The 12,463-nt window shown below is 43.0% G+C and overlaps 1 protein-coding gene across 3 annotated transcripts in view; it reads left to right on the top strand.

Moving 5' to 3' along the window:
- Positions 1-3,941: 3,941 nt before the first annotated feature.
- Positions 3,942-12,463, top strand: part of SLC7A2 (solute carrier family 7 member 2) — a 66,545-nt gene continuing 58,023 nt past the window's right edge. Inside the window, exon 1 of one of the 3 annotated variants that reach the window (XM_044455796.1) lies at positions 3,942-4,073. The gene's annotated coding sequence lies outside the window, so the exon portion shown is untranslated. The remainder of the gene's footprint in view (positions 4,074-12,463) is intronic. The other 2 variants (XM_044455803.1, XM_044455802.1) reach the window with 2 other exon arrangements.

The following is a 12,463-nucleotide window of genomic DNA, read 5'->3' as shown; positions in this document are numbered from 1 at the left end:
CCCATCACCACCACCACCACCATTTTCTTGTTTGATTGGATTTAACAGATCAGTCTGGTTGTGTAACTGTTGGCATTTTATCAATATGGAAAGAAAGGCAAATGGAGTTAGTTCAGTAATAGATGTTCATGTGCAGAAATGAGGGTATTTAGGCGGTTTTAGAGCACTGTTGTTTCAATAGCTGGGTGCTGCATAGAATACATGAGGTCATCCAGAAAAAATGCTCATATTCATTCTGAATGAAGCACATCAAAGAGCTTCACCCTGCTGTCTAACATGTATCCAAGAGATTATAGTACTATGGATGAAGCATAGTGTAGGCTAAACCTGAGATCTGCTAGTGTCTGATCTCCCATGACAATAAGAATTTTAACTGAGAGAGTAAGCACTGTAATCCTTCTAAGTCAGTCCGCATAGTTAGAAGGAGCCTTTGATGTACTATTGGAGCAATGCTTTTTAGACCGATTAGGTCTGACAGGATGTCTTTAGCTAACCCTTCTAGCTTCAGATAGCACCACTGAGTGTGTGGGAGTCTCAGTCACAACTGGATGCATTAATACACTCAGAGCAACTGCGTCATAAAATTCGTTTCTTCCCCCAACGGTTGATTCACATCCTTTACCATGTGGCTAGAAATTGTGGGTTATATACAGGACTGTAGTTGTTCTACCACAGGTTTTCTTCCTCCACCAGAGCCACAGTTTGCTGTTCCCAAAAGAACCTCAGAAATAAGCTCCCTTCCAGAAGCTCCACTGAGCTGTCCTGTTCTGGAAATGAGCATTTCCAGTTCATTGGGGAACCATTATTTTCAGCTGCACTAGAAGTGGTTTCTGCTAGTCTACAGTCAACAATCAATGTTGTTGACCGGAACTTGTAAAAGCTTTAATATCTAAGCTAGTTTCTGTGATTAGATATGCACCCCATGCAAATAACCCTTGCATATAAACGTGAACATAAGCACAGAAAGTTTTTTAGTTCAAACTAGTTTCTGAATATTCTGAATAAAGGAAACTCTGAATAGGACTGAACTTCAGCTTCTGTTACACAACTATGGTAAAACATTCAGATAATTCACTGAAATAATATCAGTACTGAAAAGGCAACTGGGAGATCATTTTCATTTGCTCCTTTGGTAAATGTCTCCATATGACTAATCATTAATATGAAAAAGCACCGGTTCTGTCCACCACTGCAGGTACTTTTTGGTGGTGGTTTCCTTGTGGGGGAGAAGGAGGAAGACTGGTAGGGCTCATGTGAGTTGGTTGACAGATCAAAATGGGGTGTGTGGGGGGGAACAGGACCTTTTGAATGTACCCTTATGCAGAAAATCTTCCTGCAAATAGAAAAATTGGGCCAGGCTAAAAGGTGGATTAAACCCCGTCTCCCTAAAATGACACTTTCTATCTGCAAGGAGCACTCTTAACATGGACAGTTCAAAAATGCTATTCCCCCATCTCAACCATTCCATGCTTCTTGTAAACATTTATATCCCACAATTAATCTAGCCACAATGACATTTAAATAATTATAAAGTAAGGATAAAACAATTCAAGAACAGGAGAAGAACCATAAGAAGAGTTCTGTTGGATCAGATTAATGGCCCATCAAGTCCAGAACACCGAGTACCCTCAGTGGCATTCAGATGTTTCTGAAAGCTTTGTCCTCCGTGAATTCTGAAGTCTGCTAGATTAGTGGCCATCACCCATCTACTGGCAGCAAAATCCATGTATGAATAATATTCTTTGTGAAGCAACAGTGTTTTCTTTCAGTTACCCAGACACTTGCCAAATTATTTAATAAATTTGATGACTTTTCTAACTTTCTTCATGCTATAGATAATTTTTAAAATCTTTGTTTAAACTCCTTAGCCACATTCTTCCTCACTCCACTCTTTTTTTTTTTTTTTTTTTTTGTAGCCTGTCCTCCAGTTCTCTGTACATGTTTAGACAAAGGCTGGCAAGTTCCAGTATGTCCCGGCCAGAAAGAAAGGGTGGGGTACATTGGATTGCATCTTTACTTGACCCCCCTCCCTTTTAAAGCACTTAATTTTTTGAAACATGGCTTATTCTCTCACCACATTTTGCACATGAAAACCCAGAAGGACAAATCTAGAGAATTTTCCTTGAGTGTCTAGTATTATAGAGCTAGTGCATAGAGCATAGCTGCCTGGTAACCCTGGAGGTTTTGGACCTTCTTCAGTCTAAACATGCATGGGGTTGCACCCTTAGTGATGGAAGTAGGTGAGGTGCATTTGTGCTTCCCATTCTAACTTTGTTTTGCACCTGTCCGTTTCTGACCTTGGAGTTGGCTTAGCCTATAGCAGAAAGAGAGCCAGTGCGGTGCAGTGGTTAAGAGCATGGGGCTGGGACTCAGACAATCTGGGCTCTAGTCCCCGCTCAGCCATGGAGCCAACTGGGTGACTTTGGGAAAGTCACAGACTCTCAGCCCAACCAACCTCACAGGGTTGTTGTTGTGGTGATAAGATGGAGGAGGAGATGTAAGCTGCCTTGAGTAGGAAAAAGGCAGCATATAAATCGAAAAATAAATATATAAATAAATCACGGGAAAGTTGTGGGGGTCAAGGAAAGGCTTAACCATGGAAGTAGCTTTCAGCATGGACTTTTGCATTGACGTGTGAATGGAGTGAGATCTTTTTAGCGTAGAAAGCTGTGTGGCAAAAGTCATAGCAATAGGACTGGAAGATGAAATAACAGAATAAAATAAAAATGCATATTGACATAAAATAATAAGATGTAACAGAATGAGGGCCACGTGGGGAATTGATATCCCATGGAAAGATTATTGGCCAATATGAAATTACAGCTTCCCAGCAATGTTTAACAGATTGCACGATCAGAAAGCAAAAGTTGGAAGGTTACACATCAGGAATTGCACAAATTTTAAAAGCACGGCATAAAAATCATATTTATTTATTTATTTCTTGCAAAAGGAAGGGAACGGAAAAAGCCAGGCATACATTCTTCCAGAATTATTTCCATCCTTTAAACCCTGCAGCTCTATGCGTTTCCTTCATGAAATCCGATCCTGAACTCATCGGGGCACGGTTTCAAATAAGTAGGTATAGGATTCCCTTATTTACACACGAGAGCGCCCCTCTCCACCACCACTACACACACATCCTGGGACTCATTCCCAAATAAGCATGGATTGGATTTAAGCTGCGCAGCGCGAGCCTACGAAAACATGCTTTCTGGGAAACAAGTTCCATGGCGCTGGATTTGCCAGACTTCGAGGTGAATATGCATTAGGACTCATACTGACTTCAGGCAAATATGCTCTGCTGGTATGTCCCGAACCATACACGGAGACATACTCGTAGATCCTTGCGTGACTAGCGCGGTCACAGGGCCCCCCACGCAAGCAATCCTACGCATGCTCAAACGGGAACAAGTCCTACACTTCCCACCCTGCCTTCACCAGCCGTGCTGGGATTTTTATTTTTAGCCGTCTATCCTGCGCCCTTATGGAATGCTTCGCTCCTTACGCCACTGTTGGATCCGACTCTGATTTTATGCTGCCGTTTCCCACTTCTGAAGTGGTGCCTCTGGCTTTACCAGCATCGCTGCATTTTAGGCGTTTACGCCTTGTGACCCTCCCGGGGAACTCCGGCTGCCGGGCGGGCCAGAAGCCTAATCTGCAAGAACACCCATCGAGGGAGCCCCTCCGAGAGCTGCCGCCGCCGCCGCCGCCACGGCCAGCCAGGGCGCCGAGCGCCAGAGGTCCGCCGCGGCGCGAGCGGAGCCCTGCCAAGCTTCGCCTCGCCTCCTTTGCCCATTGGCTGCGCGCGGCGGTGGGCGTGCGGCGGAGAGGCGGGGGCAGGATAAAGGGCGGGGAGGGGCGCCGGGCCGCTGGGGAAGCGCCGCGGGAGAAGTGCCGCGCGCTTGCTTTGGCGGGCTGGTTGAGCGCGGCTAGGCTGGAGCTAGCGGCAGCGTCTCTCCCGAGGGTCCACCATCCCCGCCGCCGCCGCCGCCGCCGCCGCCTTCTCCTCGTGCCTGCTCGTCCAAAGTCCGCCTCCTCCACCCAGCAGCGCCCGCCCTCGCGCTCCGGCTCCAGTGAGTGGAAGTCTTCACCCCGCCCTCCCGTCCTCGCCCGTTTGCATCGTTCCCGCCCTGCCGCCTCGCTGCTGGGGCCGCTTTTCTTGCAACTGGCGGGAAGCTGCAGCTGCGCTCTTGGCCGCTGCGCACGCGCGCACGCCTGGCAGGCCGCGGGGCGAGATTTTCCGGGCCCCCCTCCGCCCCAGGCCACGCTTATAGATGCTTAAAAATACTGCACTCGGCGGCGGGGAAATGCCACTCAGTCCGGAAGCGGAGCCATTGCTTGCTCAGAGCACGTGGGAACCGCTTTTTTCCGCGCTCGAGGTGACAGGAGAAAGTTGAGAAAACCGTGGCCCTTCGCATGCGGAAACGGGAGAGAAGTGGGGAGGAGAGATTTATATTTTCATATTTATGCATTCCCCTTGCTCAGTTACTTTGCGGGTGCAATCTAGGCACGGTTGGGAAGAAAGAAGCCTTACAGTTGCCAGCTGGGCGTTTTTCTGTCTAACCATGCCTAGGATTTCACTCTTAGAAACGGTGCTGGATCAGGGACTGGCTATATCTTGGAAATGCTAACTTTGCAGAATTCCCTTTCCTTTTATCTTCCACCTTGCTGATGAGTGCCATATCGGGTTGCATTCTGCAGAAGTCCTGGGCTGTTAATAGCTGCATGACAGGCGTTTGACTAACGCAACTTCTCTTGTCATTGTGTGTCTGGCTTGAAGAGCTCCTCTTTACTAAATGCCTGCTGCATGCCTTGTGGCTGGTAAGGGATACAGGGAGCTCAGTGCCAGGAGAAGAGGTGGTGATCTCAGTCAGTGCATCCTTTCATTAACATTATATGGGTTGCACTTGCTGAGCGGTGCCCCCTTCCACGAGCTACAAATGTCTTGTAGTACAATGTTCAGAATTCCTGACCCCCTCCCTTGCTGGCTGTGGCTGATGGGACCTGGTGTAAAAACACGTGGAGGGCACAAGGTTGGGGAAGGTTGTCAGAGAGGTGAAATATATGCAGATACTGCTGATTAAGTTAGCAAGCTCTTTCTTCTCTTTTCTCAGTTCCTTTTACGTTTCCTGTGCCTGCTCAGGCACAGCAAAAGTAAACAGATGCCTCAGATACAGTAAAGGACAACTTAGGGGCAATGCTGTTGTTTTCTAGGTTGAGCTGGTAACAATGTGTATTTATAGTTAGGCTTCATGACAGAAATGTGTCATTCATGGAAAGACCATGTTAGGAATTCATTGGCCTTTACAATGCAAAATTAAAACCCTTGGGCCTCATTTCAAGTGAGTGGGATAAAGGACCAAAACATTTAATGCCAGTTGAAAGTGCAAGTTGAAGAAAAGTTAAGCTGTTTTCTTTGCCTAGGTTATTTCTTGCCCAGTTTTTCCCTTGCCCAGTTTATTGCAAGTTTAGAACTGGCATGCCTCCTGACTGTTTTGTCTCCCTTCTATTCCTTCACCAAGTTGTGCACATTTAAATAGAGGACTATGTGCAAAGACTGTAAATCTGTTTTTAATAAATAAATTCAGCTGGAAAAAAATTCTACAGGTTCTTAAAATTTCATGTAAATAAATTTTATGTAAGCATTCTGCCTCCTCTGCTTAAAATAAATATTACATTCTGAATATGTATGCCAAACCACTTCTTTTAGCTAGATATGTATTTGCACACCTGTTGGTCTGTGAGGACCCTTCACTCGTACCCAGAAATTGTACCAAGTGTAAGGATAACCCACCACCCCTGTTTGAAATGGGGCCAAGGTGCAATGGATCCTTGTCTCCACAGGTTTGTTGGCCCCTGGACATACTGTACTCAGAATGCCTCTGAAACTGAGCATCCATTTAGGATGCATACATGTTGTGCCATGGGATATTGCCTTAGATGTGGATAATGACAGCTTTGCCCGACATGCTCAGCCACTTTGAGAATAAGTTACACAATGGGTTACTCACAGAACAATTCATGGCATGCCCAGCAAACACTGTGGGTTCATTGTGGCTTGTTTCCCCTGCTCCTTTCTCTTCAGTCCATCAGCTGGTGCCCCAGTGTCCTTCACAGCAGAACCCATCTTTTCTCTCCCTTCCTGGACTTATTGCTACCTTTTTTGTCGCTTAGAAAAGCTTGTATTCAAGCCTCAGAAATGTGTTGCATTGGGTTTCCCCCACAGAAAATTAGGCAAATGTACTTGGAATTTAGTTTTTTGTTTGTTTTTAGCAAGTTTATTCTTGCCATTATCTGAAATTTGTAGGCTTGCTTGGGCAACTTACTTGTATGTTTCAACTGGGTTAGGTAACATACATGGAAACTGACAAAAAAGAAATTGCATATAGGCTAATCTGGGCACAGTTGCCAAGTTGTCATTGGAACAGTGAAAAGACAACTAAGTAGGTGTGCCAAAAGAGGAGTAATATCTCTGCCTTGGCACTGTGATCCTGCCACTTTTAAATGTTGAACTGACATTCTCTGTGCCCTGTACCTTTCCAACACTCCCCCCCCCCCCCCCGGTCTCCAGCTACTCCAGAAAGAAGGTATATTAGTTTCTCTGTTTTTTGTAACTCCTTCTCAGGACACTTACTGCTACAATTACTGCAAATCTTTGACAGTTGTAAAACAAGACACAGAAGTAAAAATCCTTGGAATAAGTCCCAGGTTGCCAAGGTGGCTTCTTGCTGGAAAAGAATAAGTCACTCTGCAAAAAGTTGACTATGTTCAAGCAACATGACACCAGCCAAGACCATGATGATTAACCATGATGGATTCTTGAGTCATGGAACCAGATCAGAGAGAGTGTTCATGTCTTCTTAGTCTCTGCTGCTGGGCTACTGAGATATAGCATATTAGTAAGACAAATTCCTCAAATAGAATTATGTTCCCTGAGAATGTTATGTTACTCAGCCCAGAGTCTTACTAAAACAGGTGCCAGGGCAAATAGCTTCTAGAGGACTCCTTATGTAGCATCAGTGTAAAGCTTTAGATAAGTGGCTGCATTTATCCTGAAGATGATAAGAAACACAAGGAGGTAAGATATTCAGTGTATTAGACTTGCTTAACCATTTTTTACTTTTTATGGTGGAGGCTGAACAAACAGACTAATACTGTGGCACACTTTGGCCCTTGCTTTCAGTGGGGAGTACAACACACAGTAGGATGTCATTTATGTTATATCATTTATGTTGCTTTGTGCAATCACCTAGTGTACATTTCTTAAGGCAACAAGACAGCATAGAATACCCTTTTGGGGCCCTTCTTCCTATGTTTGCACTTTTTGGTAACTTGACAAGAAATGTTGAGCAAAATCCCAGAGCTGTGCTTAATTGGCTCTGTGTCAACAAAGCAAGCAGCTGTTGCAGCTTTTTTGAACAGATTGGATTCAGTGAAAATGTGGGCTGAAAAAGGCTGGTATTCATTCTTAGTTGGGCCTCTTTGCATGTTAAGTTTTTAAGGGACATACCTATTTCCAGGTCAAATGAAAGTGCTTTGTGTCATCAAAAACTGGCAACAGTGGTGTTTATGCCTGGTTAAACAAATCGATAACAGAATTAGCCTTTTATCCCACCTCCCCACAGTGATACAAAAAACCCAAAATATTTGATAACATTGCAGAAACTCTAATCAAAATTCTGCTTGTGATTAAACATTGCTACAAATCCTTTCAATTTCTTAAAATGTTTTTTAACCATATTATGCAACTTGGTTATAATGGATGTATTCCAGGTTAGATGAAAGCAGATAGAATTGCTGCCATAGACTTGAGTGAGTTGTGCAGTGTACATTACTGCTTAAGTCATAAGTATCCGTGCTTGGAACTTTCATTTGAAACTGGTGTTACTTGCTTTCAGGAAGTTCTGCCGAATTTATTTATGGCAGGTTTTAGGTGCTTAAATAGCGGCATAATTCACTAAGTAAAGGGTTCCTTCTTGCATCTGCATATGGAGGAAAATCCTTAAATTTCTGCTTGTTACGAAGCTCTTAACATGTAGGAACTCCATAAGTAAAGAGCTGACAAACCTTTTTCAAATAACTATGTTCCAGGATTTGAGTAGGGTAGTGCAGACTTGAAGGTATATGAACTGTGCACTGCCTACAAATGTATTATTTTCAGTGAAGTTTGCGAATACTAAGGCATTTCTCAACAAGAGAATGAAGTCTGCATCATAAAACTCCAGTACCTAGAACTGGATACTTGTATACGAACTTTAATAATAGCATGAGGTTTATGGATGATGTAAAATTAAAATGGTTAATAAAGTTTCTGAGTCTAGTTAGCATTTTGGAAATGTTTGTTGTATGGCAACGATAACATCTAGCTGGAAAATATAACCATTGGCAGGGAAAGATAGCTTTGTTCTTTAGTATTTCTAAACTTAAGAACAAACTTAAGTAGTGTGTGTCATTGAGGAAATAATGTCTCTATCTTCATAGACAGTTGAAAGCTCTCTCTATGAAATATAGTATAAGCAGTCTACATCTTTTCTAGTATCTCTGAGAATTGTCTTTAGGGACTAGTTTATCACAGGAGTTATACTTCTAGAATGTATATAATTTAAAGCATTCAGGACAGTTTAACAGAATAAAGTATCAGTGCGTTGAGTCAAGAATAAGTTAGTTGCACTTGGGTCCCATTAAAATAAATCAGGTTTAAATTAAGTCATAAGTCTTTGTCATAAATTGCTTTAAGCAAATAATGAGATGAATAACATGTATACCAAATATTCCTCACAATTCCTTATTGGAATCAGCATTTTAAAAATATCCCTTATTTACATTTAGAAAGGGCATCATGTTTTGTGTGTTGTAGTGTTTTTCTGGACATGCCTGCCATTTTTGTGCAAGAACTAACAGAGTTTATTCTGGTGTGCTCCAAATCAACACTGCAGAGGCTTTGCAGCTTATTTCAGTATTACTATTTTCCCATCATTTTAGAAACAGTCTCTCCATACCTCACTTAGGGCCAAATTAGATGTGTGTGCTTACTGAATCACCTTTTCACTGATAGTAACACAAGGGTGAAGCTTTTAATATTTTAGATTAAATGGTGTATGGGTGGGGATACCCCTTCCTCCTACTAGAGCTCATGCTTTCTCTCTGAAGCTTTTTGGAAGTACATTGAACCTGAAATGTATAAGATATATTTCTGAATAAACACAATCAGGCTAAACTGTTAATGTCATTCTCAAGATACTTTGTTCCCGATTTCCATGCTTTTAAAGGCCATCTTCCTCTCATTACAAGAATTGAATTTATGGCTTAGCTTTGCTACAGGAATTCTCCTAAGTATGTCCTTTATTTTTTTCTATTTTTAATGCATTTCACTGTTCTTGATGAATTTGAATTATGAAAGAAATTGGCACATTAGTTTTCAGATGAATATGTAAGCATAAGAACAATACAAGATGTCACAGGCAGGTAAAAAAATATCCCTCATATGTCAATTCTCACACCTCAGTTTCTGTTTTCCATTTAAAGATTTGTGCCTTTTCCTTTCTCTCTTTGCTTATGATTGTGTTTCTGAAGCATGTGCCCAAACAGTAGATAAGGAACCTCATAAACTTGTTTCTTGGAACAGAACAGACTTCAGGTTTATGGGATCCATTTTTTAATAGAACTCTGAAACCTTCTAACTGTGGCCAGGTGCAAAACGGTGTCTCAGAGGGAGGCACCAGAACTGAATTCAAGCCTAGAATTTTCTGTCAAAGGTCTCTGATTTCCTGAAGGTTACACCTTTTTTAGCAGCCTAATTTGGGAAGGAATCAGATACCCTTGTGTGGATCTACTATAGATCACTCAGAATATTTTCTGCTGAGTCCAGTCTTAGAAACATGGTTCCAAAAATATGGTGCTTCTTTGTGATGAGCTAGTGGTATAGAGGTGCAGGCTGCCTTGATTATGGGAAATGCAGAACATGATCAGAGAGCAGGGGTGTGGTGTGGTGTGGTGATGAGGGTGTTGGACTGGGGAGCCGGGAGACCCAAGTTCCTGTCTCTACTCAGCCATGAAGCTCACTGGGTGACTTTGGGCCAGTTGCTCATGGTTAGGCCAACCTATCTCACAAGATGGTTGTGGTGAGGATAAAATAAGCCTATGTAAGTCACCTTGGGTTCCTCACAGGAAGAAAAAGGCAGCATATAAATACAGTGTAGTACGGGTAGTAGTAGTAATAGTAGTAATAATATACTGTTGCTTGCTGTCAACTGCTGCAGGGCAGTAAGACCGCTCCATGCCTATCACAGATATCTCTGAAATCTCTCCTTTAGGTATTTTAAAAGGATTAATATGATCTACCTGCTTCTGTATGAGGACAGCCCTGGGATATGACATCTTTCACAGTTACTGTCAAATGATTTTCCTCACTAAGGGCTGCTGTATACAGGCAGAAAAATGTATCTGATGTTTCAGTTCAGAATGCAGGTGCAGAAAAGCAATTTTTAAATGTTTCTCCACAGCTGTCCTGTCAGGCACAGTCGTCTCCCTTATGTACTAGCTTTTATGTGCAGAAATGAGGATTTTGCTTTGTTTTGTTCTTGTTTAAAGTAATATCAATTTTAAACCTATAATATACTTGCTTGTCATTGCAGGGCTGAATCAATTTCATTATACATTGGCTACTTGCCCACCCCCAAAGATTATCATCCTGATGTGTTCAGATGATTTAATAAGCAGTTATAAATGATAATAAATTCAGATTGTACAGTGTAACTATACCAGTGTTGTCATTACATGCTGTCAAGTTGTCTCCAATCCATGGTGACTGCATGAATGAAAGCCTTGCAAAATGTTTTGTCCTTGAAAGCCCTGCTCAGCTCTTGAAAACTCAAGGCTGTGGCCACTTTTATGGAATCCTTCTTCTTCATCTTCTTCTGCCTTTGACTTTCCTAGGCATTGTCTTCTCCACCGAATCTTCCCTTCTCATGATGTACCTGAAATGTGACAGCTTCAGATTTTACATTTTTTTATTTCCAGGAAAGGTTCTACCTTGGTTTGATCTAGGACCTTCATGATCATTTTCCTTTTGGTCCAGGGTATTTGCAAAGCCCTCCAGCACTGTATTTCAAATGCATGAAATTATTCCTGACAGCTCTTTCCAGTGTCCAGCTTTCACACCCATGTATACATATTGATGGGGAATGCAACAGCTCAGATTATCTTGGCCTTGATTTCCAATGGAACATTGTTAGTGTTGATTATCTTATTGAGAGTTTTCAAGCCTCATCCTTCTTTCAAGTTTCTTGGCTGCAGTCTCCCTTTGAATTAATGACTGAGCTGAGGTATGTGAAATCTTTCACAATTTCCTTGTGTCATCCTTGCCTGCCAAAATTTCTTCATGAATTCTGGTCTTCAAAACATCAACCACTTATCTGTGAAGCACGCACCTTCAGGTTCTCTCCATCTTTGCCCCAGTTCCATTCTCTACTGCAAAGTCCCTAAATACAGTGGTACCTGGGCTCACGAACTTGAGCTCCTGCAGGGAAGACAGGCGCAATACAGCACAGCTGTGATCACGCACGTCATCCCGGCACAAATGCACCTGTGATCATGGCCATCTCACCACTCGGGGGGGGGGGGGGGGGCCCCGCTGCTGTGGGTGGGGGGGGGGGGGGATGACTGAGATTGCGTCTGTCTTTCCTGCAGGAGTGCGCCTGTGATCAGGCACGTCTTCCTTGCATGAACGCAACTGTGATCATGGCCATCTCCCCACTTGGGGGGGTGGGGAGATGGCTGCAAACTTGGTCGCTACCCAATGCGGAGTTTGCGACCCAAGTCAAAAGTTTCATGAAATTTTTGTTCGCAACCCGATTTGGTCGTGAACCAAGGCGTTTGTGAGCTGAGATACCATGGTATGCCTTTTTCCCCTCTGCAAGCTGTCATGAACCTTTCCCCCCTGTTGTTGAAATGCACACTCTCCACTTTTTTATGCTCTTCATGATTCTTGACACTTGTGCCATCTGATGCTGAGACAGCCTTTGATAGATCAGTCTCTGTTTTGCTGAAGGCATATGCTTCCAAGCTATGAGGTTAGTGCAGCAATTTCTCTGGAGTGCTGTGGGTCATGAGAAGGAATATTTAAATGAGTTTAAAATGAAACCAGTTTTTCCTTCAAAGAGTTCTGGAGCTTGGCATAGTCCTCTTTAAGTTTTTCTCTTAATATATTCATAATGGCAGCAATCGTAGGGTCTGCAGCTGTTGGAATGGTAAGCTTTTCAGAATAGTGCAGTTCACTTGCCTGGTTCATGATGAAGGACACAATTCTTGGGTTAAGCAACCCAGAAATTTGTCTACACAGGAGTGAGCAAGCAAGCATGTCATCTACCACCGTCTCTATTCCTGGTTTATTTTGGAAAGTTTATTTTGGCAAGGCAGGCAAAATGTAGCACGCTCACTTGCTGCCATGCAGTCATGTCAATTG

The sequence above is a fragment of the Varanus komodoensis genome, unplaced genomic scaffold, assembly GCF_004798865.1.
Source record: "Varanus komodoensis strain SLA01 unplaced genomic scaffold, ASM479886v1 scaffold8, whole genome shotgun sequence".
Classification (NCBI taxonomy): domain Eukaryota; kingdom Metazoa; phylum Chordata; class Lepidosauria; order Squamata; family Varanidae; genus Varanus; species Varanus komodoensis.
The sequence above is the reverse complement of the archived record's forward strand: the minus strand, read 5'-3'. Positions and strand labels throughout refer to the sequence as shown.